The 13,240-nt window shown below is 46.3% G+C and overlaps 1 protein-coding gene and 1 long non-coding RNA gene across 20 annotated transcripts in view; one reads left to right on the top strand and one right to left on the bottom strand.

Moving 5' to 3' along the window:
* The window catches only part of DST (dystonin), a 2,190,048-nt gene that overhangs the window by 1,686,451 nt on the left and 490,357 nt on the right, over positions 1 to 13,240 (top strand). The gene's annotated exons all lie outside the window — the stretch shown is intronic.
* The window catches only part of LOC138453384 (uncharacterized), a 54,019-nt gene that overhangs the window by 35,038 nt on the left and 5,741 nt on the right, over positions 1 to 13,240 (bottom strand). The window lies entirely within an intron of this gene.

The raw sequence follows: 13,240 nt of genomic DNA, 5'->3' as shown, positions 1-13,240 counted from the left end.
CTTATTAACCACAGTACACATATATCCCCATTGAAGTGTGCTTCTTCGAGTGGGTTAACAGCAGCCTTGTTTGTATCGGTGGAGCAGTATTTATGCGCAGAAATGGGGCTTTAAAAGTTGGACAATCTCAGATTCGCAGTGATGGTCTGCGATATTTTGTAGTAACACCTAGAAGGGTCAAATGAAAGCCTGGGCAGCCAGAATGGGGCTATCAAGTAGCACTTTATATATGAGAGACTCAGTTTCTCAAAACCCCCGGGCCCGATGAATGCCCCCTCCCTTGCCCAAGGCCCCTTAGCAGAGACAGCACGTCTTGCAAAGCATGTCCACTGGCGTCCTGTCACCCTTCTCGGGGGAGCGGTATTACTACGCATGTCATCGCACACCTCCCTTGATGTTCGCATGCACTGTACATGTAAATTGCACGACAGCCAGCGGAACATTGTTTTCTGCACTCATGGATTAACGGGGGGAGAAGGCTGCAGAAAACACACTTCTCAAAAGAAGTGGCATTTGGCCCGCACAGCTGTGGTGTTGTAAAACGTCTGCTGTCCTGTTCCAGATGTCAGCCTGACCCTGACTCTCTGCTGTACTAAAATTGGAACCCTTAAATGCTGTTTTGTTGTATTTTATGTCTGGTTTATTGAAAGCGGTGCTTGAGATCACAGGCCCCTTCTTGACGAAGCCCCTCTAGCGCTAGCAGCTGGCATCCAGCAGGAGAGCCATCAGGCCTGCCCCGCAGAGGCGATCCAGGCTCGCGCAAAGGCTGGCCCTACTCATGTGGGCCTCTTGTTGGCATGAGGGCCTCTTGTTGGCATGAGGCTGTGCTTATCTCTAGAACTCTGAAATGGTGATAAAACTTCAGAGGGTGTTTAGTTGGAATCGTCTATCACTGCACATAAAAAAGTGAAATTTCCTACAATTTTATTTGTAGGCCCCATTCACAAAGTAACGATGTGCATAGAATGATCAGAATGCATGTGATTAACCACAAAAAAAGAACATGCGAGCCATGCACAGAAAAAAACACTGTCACTGCACATCCTCAAATTACTCTGGTTTGCACAAGCTGCCCTTGCAAAACAAATGTGACGGGGTGCATACATGTGGGTGGCGATAGGGTGTGGCGGAGCCACAAAGAAAATACCCTATTTGCACACACTAAGTGAGGATGGGGAAAGGAGTAACCAAGGACAGACAGTGGTCTTTAGTTTCCCACGAAATGAACCAATCGGGTGCAAGTCAGATTTTCAGCATGGGCAGATTAGTCGCAGTTACTTTTGGTTTGAATAGATCTTCTCAGCGGAGGAAAACTTACTTCCACAATGGCAAGCCTGATATTTGCTTCGTGGACTTTGCTCCGATCCGATTCCTGCCCTGGTCTTGTGGTAGTGCTTCTTGCCGACATAAGCATTTTTTGGTTGACTTGGACTCTGTTCACTGAGCATTTTCATTCAGGAGCACAAGGAATGTTTAGTGGAGCAGCAACAAAAAAGCATTTTACAAACAATATTTGGTGCAGTGTTCTATGTTTCTTCTTTTGTGAATCGGGCTCTTCTCTTTCATTCTCAAATGTAGAGAAGTGACATGTTGGACTAGGAATGGGACAAGATTGGTATATTTCTGTGAGTTTGTTAAGATCAAATGACAATATCTGCAAGTGGCACTTCGGCTGTTATCTCCTCTCCTCTTCTCCAGCTCGAGGAAATCCCACTGTTATTAGTTTATCTTGCACTTGTATATGTTGGGAGGCCTGCAATGCTGTGTTGCTTCCATGGTGGAACTCGTGTTCAACAAATATTCTAAATGATTAGTAGCGAAAGGGTAGGAGCTCGCAGGCATATTCTAATATCTTCACAAATGACCGTCTTCAGGGACATTGAAGAGTTGTCATGATTGCATACTTACTGTTTCTGAGTACGTGAGTACGTAGCACAACTCCCTTCCTAGTGGGACGCTAATCACCATTCCCAGTGCACTGATCCCGTTAGCACACACCCGCCTAAAGTTTGTTCTAGGGTTTAGAGGGAGCGTATTTGGTTTCTGAGATGCTCAGAACATGCTGCTTGCATTAGATTTTTGTTCTCCACCATGGAACCTTATTCCCAAAAAAACCCACACATTTCTATTACCTTCCCATCCCACTGTTCCTGACACCCTAGATTTTCTGTTCCGGATCCACCGTCCCATAAGGTTTGGTATATATCTACACAGACCAAAGGTATCTGCGCCAGTGTGGGTATCCCTTCTTGTATCCCTTCCCACCCAGGCCACTAGCACCTCCTTTCGTCCTTTCAACTCCTCTGCGATTATAATTTGAAAATATGTTGCACCTGGTCATCCTGTGGCCGTACCTGTGCAGCCCCATTAGAGGGCCTCCATGAGGAGTTAAAATATTATACCTTTGGTACTTTTCTCAATCTGTAAGCACCCAGCTTTAGTTCTTACTGTTCCTTGAGAGTACGTCTTTGCAATGTTCTGACAACCTGGCTAGTTTGGTTTCAGTCTGTCATGTTTTAAGTTCATTATCCATTGTGGATGAGTATCTTTCAAAGTGTGCTTTTATTTAGTTGTGCCTACATTGGCATCTAAGCAGCAGGAAAGACAACCAGCCAGCGTGTAGAAGTGATGGATGTCTTCTTTACAAGTCAGAGGGCATCAACAGAAGCTGTTGGAATGTGAAGTGTGTCCTTCCGCACCCCAAAAACACTGTTGACTTCTCTCTTCAGGTGTAGCTAGATTTTGGACCAAGCCTCTTTCATCCTCCTGGGTTTGCTAGCAATCGGGGTTGGGGGTGCGGTATGTGTGTGTGTTAGTTAAGCCAAGGCTGTAGTGTTTTTAAAGTGACAGCACTTCTACAAATAAGCCATAGAGGAGGCTTTAAAGGTGACAGTTGCAGAGTTTCAATTCACATGTAGATCACAAAGCTCCTGATCAAGGGCTGTAATCAAAAGGGACCACAGCAGCATTTCCACCCCTGGACATAGGGCTGCATTACAAGTTTGACCTTGTGGGGAAATGGTGGCAGTAATTCCGTTACTGACACTTTTCTCGCATCACCAAATTATAGTTTTTTGGCTGATTTACCGCTGTCGAGGTTACTGTGCTGTTAATCCGACAATGTTCAGTGGAAAAGTGGCGGGTTTTCCTCCAGCTTGTTGCTGGAGGTAAATCCTCCACTTTACCTCCAATAATCTATAGATTTACTGTGCAGTAATTCTGACGTCGGTATATCTGCCAGAAATCCCATGGAGTCCTATAGGCTCCAAAAATGGGAAATTACCACCATTTGTAATCCCATGCTAAATCCAAGGGACCAGGAGCCTGTAAATGAAATTCCATTCGGCTTTATTTCAGCAGATTTGCCACCGAAATACCGCCAATATTGTAATGAGACCCATAGGGCCTCATTCCGAGTTTGGAGGTAATCATGGCGCTATTAGCGCAATGACTATCTCCAATACCGGTACCGTGTCCGCCCTTGTTCATTGGGGATTTACCGGTCTAGTCTGACCTTTACGGGACCGGTAAGTCCCCATTGAAAAAGCCATTCCCCATTCCCATTTCAGCCCCCATAGGGCTCAATGGGAAGGTGCTAATAACGGTACCGCAAATTGCGGTAACGTTATTAGCTCTTAAGTCCCTTAACGGGCCCAGTCCATAACGCCTGGTAAAACCAAAGCAAAGGGAATACCGGCACTGGTGTCCTTAACGGTGCCCGGTATCTCTTTGCGCCCACCTCGGAATGAGGCCCAAAGTGTTTTAAACAGACATCACAAAGCTGTCACTGCATGCCAGCAATAGGCTTTACGGGCCACCATTTACATAAAAAGGAGGGAAGAAATTATTTAGTGGCTAGCTTGCACACACATAGCCATAGTCCCCACAAAACAAATAGTGGAAAAGAATTATTTAAAAAACGGTTTTACTAAAGAGTTACTGTTACTCTAAAAGTAAAGCCTATATATGGTAGAAATAACATTAGGGTACAAAGACTCCCTCTATACCACTACAAATTCAACCATGGAACTCGAAGTATAACCCTGACTCCACACCACTACTAAGCAAAGCTTAACACACACTTCAATTATGGTATTGATGCAACATGCTTAACATTTATTTTTTAGTAGAGTTACATTAACACTTTTAAAAACATGTTTTTTTCAATAGTTGTCAGTGTTTATTGGGGTGGGTATAGCTCAGTAGTGTATGTTGTATATGTGTATGATTCCTGAGTGTATCAGTATATGGGCCTATGAGCGTATGCCCGGTCTTATGCTATGAATGCATATGACTGAATTCATTCTGCGCGTGTGTGAATTATAGATACATCTTCAAACTTAAATTTGGCTAGCTCTATCTAAAAAATTGAAGACCATTTTTCCCTCTGGAAATATTAAGAGGTGTTCAAAATGCAATTTCAACAATTAAAATGATATATATGAACGTATCCATGACAAATTATGAATTTAGAGGCGGATTTCTGCAAAATGTACTGTCACCTTTTCAGCATTTTCTATCAAAGGGTTTAAAAATGATCTTCTGACACCCCATAGAAATGTTGTCTTCCATTAACCATGCACTAGTGTAATAGCATAATATATGCACAGTAAGCTTACGCTTTTGCTAAAGGATTTCTCAGCAAATTTAGTGAACCTTTGCAAAGGAAACACAGTGACATCAGCAATATACGAGAGAAGTCCGCAAGCAAAACAGGCACTGGCTCCTTCTTCCTTTTCTTGTGATAGTACTATTTGCCCTGGTGGTACAGGAATTTTAAATATGGGATTCAATAGTCTTAAATTAAAGTTGTTCTTTCCGTCGTTAAAGAATACATTTTGTGGGGTAAAAAGGAGAAAGAATTTTTTTTTTATTCTAAAAGAAAATATTTAGTAGTTTGAAATTCAAGGGCACTGATAACAATTTCGCTCCTGGTAAACAGTTTATTACCCACAGGCCTGTTTCAGAACTACATCCTATTTTTTGCTCCTCGATAAACTTAAGCTAGGAGTGGCTGAGTCTGAAAGTGCTTGATGCCAATTCGAACAGTGCCAAAAGTGTTTTGATTCGGCTTAAGATATTCCAGCCTTGATAATGATGGTATGCGAGTGGAATCTAGTCAAGCCGGTAAATGTATGATTCAACTCATGTGCAACTTGAATCTGCTTGATCGGTTCGGATTGGGATTAAGCTTTTCTAATGGATTCTTTCCTCCCACTGATTCCTCATCTATGATATTCTATCTCCAGCGCAGCTGATCTTGGGAAATGTTTCTATCACCATGGGGGGCGTAGCGCTGCTTTTTGTCGGTTTCGATCCGACTCCTCTACGCGCCCTGCGTCGGACGCGATGTCGGGCAAGAATAAATTAAGGAGCCACGCTGTGTGACATTAGTTCCTTTATTCCATGCACTCTGTTATTTTTAGAAACACAGCTTCATTTTGAAGTTATTTTTCTTTTCGTTTTGCGCCGTGCCAAATTCATCAAAGTCCTCACGGTTTAAATCATGCATCGACTGCAAGCATCAGATACCCATCTCTGATTCTAACAGGCTCTGTCTGTATATTCTCAGAGAGTAGCATGATACACAAGACTGCGGTTGTGCCTGTCTATGCACCCCAAAGCACCCCGTGAGCAGATGGAAAAACTATTCACTTTTCTCAACAATGAGAAGGGCAATAAACATACAAAACGAAGAAGCATTGCAAGAGATCTCATTCCCCTGCCAGGTCTTTGAAACATCATTCTTTTCCCCCTCCGAAGAAAAGGAGTCTTAGCTCCAGGGATTCTTATGAGGAGCAAGCACTGCATGTACCTGTCCCCACCCAATCCTCCATGCCTCTGGAGTACAAGGCCTTTTGACAGAAGATGCTCAACATCTTCGCCAAGGACCCTGTGTCTTGGACCCCTCCCCCCATTGGAGTCCACCACGCTTGGACAAGCCGGTAGAGACTCTGCAAGATCTTATAACCGTTCCCCCTTGGGTCGACCACATTAAGAAATGGACAGTGATCCGTCTCAAGGCCACACTGCTCCATTTTATGACATCAGTCTTCCAGCCTGACTTCTCTCCCCATGGTGCCCTCGGTGCCAGGATTCCTCTGGAGTATGCTCCGCTTCCTAGGGATGCATTTATGTCTCAAATGGAAGACATTTATGATGAGGAGAGTGAACCTTGTCCCCTTTGAGTTGGAACCCAATAGCCCAATCAAGTTGGGGATTTCCCAGAGGAATTGTATGGAGTAGGTGACTTGGTGGATCTTGCAACAGACTAGCAAGATGCTAGTGGTCTGGACACTTCACCAGAATTCGACATGATTCCTGCTCCTACTCCAGATAAACCTCAGAATGCTTTCTAATACTTGATAGCCAAGGTGGTTGATATCTTAGTGTTATCAGCACTTCTAGACGCAAGGTGCAGTATGAACAAACAGATATTATGGATGAGGGTCCGCAGAAAGAGAACCTACTGCCCTTTAACTAGGCAGTTGGAGCACCAGTCTTGGAATTGTGGTTGAAACCGGCCTATGTACCAACTGGCCTCTGTACCAACTGTAGATGTGGACCTTCCCAAGCGCACAGGGCGGCCCCTTCTGACCTGCTATTCCTGTCTTGTCATGCCTCCCCAAATCAGAAATCACATCTTTTACCTCTTTGCCAATCGGGAGAGCAGGAGACTCGATGTCTGGGGAAGGGAGGCTTTTGGTTGAGGCAGCCCGGGCCTGAAATCTATCAATACCTCCTATACGTGGGCCACATTTTCTTTTGGTCTTTGGTTCGCGATTTCAAGGCAGTAGAGTATATTCCTGCAGGTGACATGAGGGGAGGCGTTGAGAAGCCCTTGGTAAAGAACAGCAAGGTGGCTTCACGTCCGATCCTCCAATCATGTCTCGTTACTGCTCATTGTGTAGCTAGGATGATGACCACTGGAACAATGTTGAAGAGGATTTCAAGCCAAATTCTTGGAAATGCTGTTTGATGACAACATTTTGTTTGTACTACAGGCCGAAGAGCCTTCCAGAAGGTTCAGGCTTCTAAGGTGACTCCAAAGTCTCTGGGTCTAGCTATCTAGCAGCAATAACCAATGACCCCACACGCAGGGGTAGTGAATTTTGACCCTTCACCTCCTATGCCTACAGGGGCAGAGTTCAAGTTCCCTCTGGCAAGCAGGTGCAGTGCTATCCAGATAGGTTGGTGCAGAGCTGTTCCTAGAGGAGGCCTGGCACCCTTCGATGTGCCCTCTGCAGCACTGGGTGCAAAGCCCTTGTTAAAAGGACTTTCACCACTCGTCCCCTGTGGGAATCTTACCACATCCGAAGCCTGGGCCTTACAGATCATCCGACAGGGATAATGTCTCCCCTTTGCTCAACATGCTCAGACCATTCCCGGCTAACCAGTGCTTGCCTCCAGGCACCCTCCTGTTGGAGGAGGTTCATCACCTTCTGCCAATAGAAGCCATTGGTCCGGTATCCTACTCAGAATGAGGCAGGTGCTTGTACTCAACTTATTTTTCGGTGCAGAAGAAAGACTATGGTTTACGTCACATTCTGGATCTGCAGATCTTAAATCTGTACTTGCGCAACGGCAAGTTCAAGATAGATACTCTGGCTCAGATCCTTTAAAACATCTCGGGAGGATAGCTCAGGGGCAACATGCTCGCCTTGGAAGCAAGACTACACAGAGCACCACAGGTTCAATCTGCGGGTCCGCACTTAGAAACCTCTGGGTATTAAGCGAGTTATAAATAACCTATCATATCATATCAACCTGCAGGACTGGCTAGTCTCTCTGGATCTCCAGGGCACCTACTTCCATGGGCCTATTCACAAAAGGCACAAGTGTAGTACATCAGGTTCACAGTGGGGCACTGCCACCACCAATTCCAACTTCCTGCCATTCAGTCTATTTTCGGCACCCAAGGTCTTCACCAAGCTGCTGGCAGTGCTAGCGTCTTGCCTCAAAAGAGAAGACATTCAAGTCTTTCCCTATCTGGATGACTGCCTCGTCTGAGCTTGCTCCATAGTCCATAAGGCGACATATCTATTCTGCATGTTCAGCCTGTGCTTTAAGAAGTGTCAGATTTCACTGTCACAGTCCCTCTGATTTATTGGGGCAGTATTAGACACTCGCTTGGGCAGAGCCTTCCCGCCCGAGGATTGAGTAGCGAACATTTCCAAGATGGTCAATGTCCTGCAATCTCAGGAGAAAGTTCTTGCCTTGGCTTTCCTGCGCCTGCTGCGTCTTATGGCCTCGTTCATTCTCATAGTGCCAGAGGCTCGGCTACAAATGATCTTGCTTCAGTGACTCCTCAGTTGTCCGTACTCTCAGTTTCATACTGCAAATCTTCTTTGGGTCAAGAGAAAAGTATCCCGAAACCTGGAGTGGTGGTCTCTGTGAGACAGCCTATTAAAGGGGCTCTGTTTCAACAACCCTGGCCCCAAATGATACTTGTCACACTGACACATCCTAGGGCACTCACCGGAAAGACCTACCACTGAGCGACCTGTGGTCTCCATCGGAATGCTGAGCATACATCAATTTGCTGGAATTGAGAGTGATCAAGCTGGCCTTTGTTGCTTTCCTTCAGCATGGGGCCAGACTGTGCTGGTTCTAACAGACAGCGCAGTGGCCGTGCACTACCTGAATAAACAAGGGTGTGTGGTGTCCTTGCCTTTGTGCAGAGAAGCAATGCGAATGTGGTTCTAGGTATTGGAGAACAGCATATCTCTCAGCAGCTCATCTGGCCGGGAACGAGAACATCATTACGGATGCCCTGAGCAGACAGACATTTGCGTCCCAGGAGTGGGAGCTCTGTCAAGAAGTTCTGGAGGAGATTTTCTCCCATTGGGGGACTCCTCAGGTGCACCAGTGCGAACAGAAAACGCAAGTAGTTCTGCTGCAGTAAGTTTCACTGACGGGGAACTTTGGGGTACGCATTAACGGTTGAGTGGACTTTAAACCTGCTCTATGCATTCCTGCCAATCCCTGTCATTCCACCGGTTCTCAGGATGCTGTGCCTGTTCAGGTCCATAATGATCTTGATTGCTCCTGACTGGGCCCGGAGAACGTGGTACCCAGAGTTGCTGGACATGTCCATCAGTCCACCCTGGTGCCTCCTGTGGAGAGTGGATCTGCTCTCCCAGTCAGACGGGCACATCCTCCATCCGAACCTCGGCAGCTTGTATCTTCATGCTTGGATAATGAGAGGCTGTGGTACAAAAGATAATATTTGTCGGACGATGTCTTTGATGTACTCCTATCAGCTCGAAGCCCTGCAATGAAGCCTATTTATGCCTACAGTTGGTGTAAACTTTCTGCTTGGTGCCAGGAAAGGAATCTGGACCCTTTATCCTGTCCTTTATCCCCTGTTTTGAATTATTTGCTGTATTTAGTGCAGTCAGGCTTGCAGATCGTCTCTGTTAAGGGGTGTCTCACCACTATTTCAGTTTTTTAGAGGTCCACAAAACAGGGCTCATTCCTCACAATCCCCACAGTTATGCAGTTTCTAGGGGAATTGTATAACCAGTTTCCTCCAGTTTGGGTTTCCAGGGTGGGATCTGCATTTGGTTTTGCCATTCCTTATGGGAGCTCTGTTTGAGCCCCTCCATTCATGTTCTATTAGAATATTCGCCCTTAAGGTGATTTTCCTGGTCGCCATCACTTCCACTAGACAGGTGAGTCAGCTCCAGGCATTTTCTGTTAAACCTCCGCATTTGGTTTTCTCCAAAGAGAAGGTGACATTGAGAGTGAGACCCTTCTTTCTTCCGAAAGTGGTCTCGGATTTCCATCTGTTTCCAAAGATCCATCTTACTGTATTTTTTCTTCTGTGCCATTCTTCCAAGGCAGAGGAAGGTTCCATCAGCTGGATCCGGTGCGGGCTCTCAGCTACTACTCTCGGAGGAGGGCCATCAGGATAGATGATCAGCTTTTTGTTGGCTATGCTGTTGCATGTGCTGGCAGGGTTGGGACTAAACAGACCCTGCTGAGGTGGATCAATCTCTGCATCTCAGAATGCTATGATCTAGCTAATAAGGATGTGCCTGAGGGTCCCAGATCATTTTACCAGAGGGGTGGCTGCCACCTCTGCCCTGCAGAGGGGAGTCCCTGTCCTAGATATCTGCCAGGTTGTGACATGGGCTTCTCTGTACACGTTTGCTAAGCATTACTTCTTGGATTCCCTTTCGGGGTAGGGCACTTGCTTCATCAGGGCGGTCCTCCAGAATGTTCTGGTCTAGGTGGTGTCCTTTGCTCTTCTTTCTCCTCCATATTGCCATACTGTTTTGGGAGTCTATTATAGAAGAAGAATCTGTGGGAGGAAGGAATACATTAAAAGAACAAATGACTTACCTCTATGTAATGTTCGCTCTGATGATGTGTCCCACAGATATCTCATCACCTTTCCAACCTACACCTCTTGGCGGAAAGCTGGTAGACCTTTTTATTCCTGCCGTCCCTCAGCATCAGAGTGCTAATGAAGAAGGGTAGAAGTGAGGTCCCAGAGTGTAGTGCCTAGATATATACTTGCCCCAACGTCATGTGCAGGGCGCATAGAGTTGTAAGGTGAGCCTGTGTGGAGCTACACTGCCACTCCCCTCCCCCTGGTGGCTGAAAGGTTTCCGAACATCAGCTGTGCTGTGGATTTAGATATTATGGATGAGGAATCTGTGGGAGGAACATCCATCAGAAAGAATATTGCTGAGAGGTAGGTCATTTGTTCTTCTGTGTTATGGCTCTCAAACTGTGGACATACCGGCACTTTAGGCTTTACACTGAGTCTAACCTGGGGAAATTTTGAAACCTTCTCAAAGCCCTCCTGTTTCTGTGACTTGCCCTCCGGTTTCTGTGACTTGCCCTCCCACATAGTTCTTATCTTATATCTACTAATAGCTGCTCTCTGAAATGTTTTTAGCCACTACGGGCACAGTGCAGACACACGACAGCTACACTTGGCATGTTGGTCACCCATGATTCTGGACATCAGGGGCCATATGTAAGGAGCCAGCTGCGCCACATGACCTCAGTTCCTTTTTCAGTGCACTGCTTTGTAACACCACTTAGCTGTAGCTGCTTTATTTTTAATTCATCATTCCTACCACTCCGATAGCCTCAGGCTTCAAGCCCGGCAGGGATAGAGGAACTATTGGGGAGGGTTCACGTCTTCCCCTACCGGGACAAGTGTCTTATTCAAGGCTGCACATTGATCTGATGATGGCACACCTGCCATATGATTCACAACTTTGGTTTCTCCCTGAACTTCATGAAGTCCCATGTTTCTACATTTTAGTCACTCAATTTCATAGGAGCGGATATGGACACTAGCTCGGGCAGGGTTTTTTCACCCAAAGATCAAGAGGCAAACATTTTACAGATGGTGAGTGTATTTGGTCTGAGCCAGTTTCTGACTTCTGCTTTTGTATGTCTTCTGAGCCTCATTGCTACCTGTATCCTGGTGGTACCAAAGGCCCAGTTGGATATGAGCTCACTCCATTGGCTACTTCTGTGTGAGTGGTTTCAGTTTCATGGTGGCTTGTCTAACCTGCTTCAGGTGCCAGACAAGGAGTCACAGGATCTCCTTTGGTGGTCCAGACTAAGGGGAGAGACTCATTGCCAATGGTGGCCCCCTCTGACCACAGTCATGGACTCCTCCTTCAAATGTTGGGGTACACTCATATAAGGTATGGCAGTGAGCAGACATAGGCCCCCGACTGAGGAAGGGGGACACATCAATCTGCTGGAACTGCAGGCCATCAGGCTGGCCCAGGTGGCATTCCTCCCCTCTGTATGAGGCATGTTTGTCCTGATTCTGATGGGCAAAATGGTTGCTTTGCACTACTTCAACAAGCAAGGTGGGGTGGCTCTGTGCAGCTGTGGTTCTGGGCTCTGAAAAACAATGTGTCCTTCTCCACTGCCCATTTTTCAACAACGGATAACCTGGTGGCAGATACCCTGAGCAGGCCGACATCGGCCTGCTATGAGTGGGATCTCTGCCAGGAAATTTTGGCTGACTCTTCAGCATTTGGAGGAATCCTCAAGTCAACTTCTTCACCTCCAATGTCAACAGGAAGTGCGAGTTGCACTGCTCCAGGGAATTTCCATGGCAGGGAGGTTCGGTGAAGCATTGATTTTCAAGTGGAACTTATTCATGCTGATTCCTGTCATTATACTGTTTCTTGGGAGACTGCTGAGGTTTGGGTCCAGCAGGATACCCTGATCATCCCAGACTGAGCCCGAGAACCTGCCATCTGAAACTTCTGGTCATGTCCACCTGTCCTTCTTGGTACCCAGCAAGGGTGGTCCTGCTCTCCCATTAGGGTGTCCGGGTCTTCCACTCGAGCCTCAACAACCTAAACCTTCATGCTTATTGAGAGGCTGAGTTAAAAGGAGTGTGACATGTCTGACAATGTCTGTGTTGTGCATCTTTCTGCCAAGAGCCCTGCTACTAAGTCCATCTATGACTGCAGGTGGTCTAAGGTGTTGGTTTGGTGCCGGGAGCAGGGTTTGGATCCTTTAATCTGTCCTACCTCTTCTTTGCTGGATTTTCTGCTTTCGTTGGCCATGCAGGACTTTAAGGTTCTGTGAAAGACTATGTGTCTGTTTCTTCGGTCTTAAAGAAGACCCCAATCAGGGCTGGTTCCACCCCATCCTTTCTGTTATGTCGTTTTTCTGGGCACTGCCTAAAAATTTCCTCCACCCGAGTTTATTGTTCCTATGGAGGATTTGAACCTTGTTTTTACATATTTTATGACGGCTTTGTTTGAGCCTTTACAGTCCTGTTCTTTGAGATTGCTCACCCTTATAGTGACTGTCCTGGTTGCTATTAGTTCCACTAGCCTGGCGAGTGAGATCCAGGCTCTGTCTGTTACCCTTACCTTGTTTTTTCCAAGGAAAAGATGACTAAGGGTGAGACCAACCTTCCTTCCTAAGTTTGGCGGATTTACATCTATCAAAGAAGATGCACCTTCTGCAGCATTGGATCTTTCATATTTCCTTCCCTCACCCTCATCATTCACTGGATGACCAGCGTTTTGTAGGTTACACTACTGCTGGTGCAGACAGAGCTATTATGTAGTATATGTTGTCCAGGTGACTCGTCCTCTGTATCTAAGTGCTATGATGTGGCTTGGAAAGAGGTGCCTGAGGGTCTCAGGGCTTATTCAACCAGAGCAGTGTCCTTTTTGGGGGCATCAGTCAAGTGACTGTGTGGGCCTCCCTGCATACATTTGCCAAACATTATTGCAGA

The sequence above is a fragment of the Ambystoma mexicanum genome, chromosome 4p (genome assembly GCF_040938575.1).
Source record: "Ambystoma mexicanum isolate Mex_15411 chromosome 4p, UKY_AmexF1_1, whole genome shotgun sequence".
Classification (NCBI taxonomy): domain Eukaryota; kingdom Metazoa; phylum Chordata; class Amphibia; order Caudata; family Ambystomatidae; genus Ambystoma; species Ambystoma mexicanum.
Note: the sequence above shows the minus strand (reverse complement) of the source record. Positions and strands in the feature narration are given on the sequence as shown.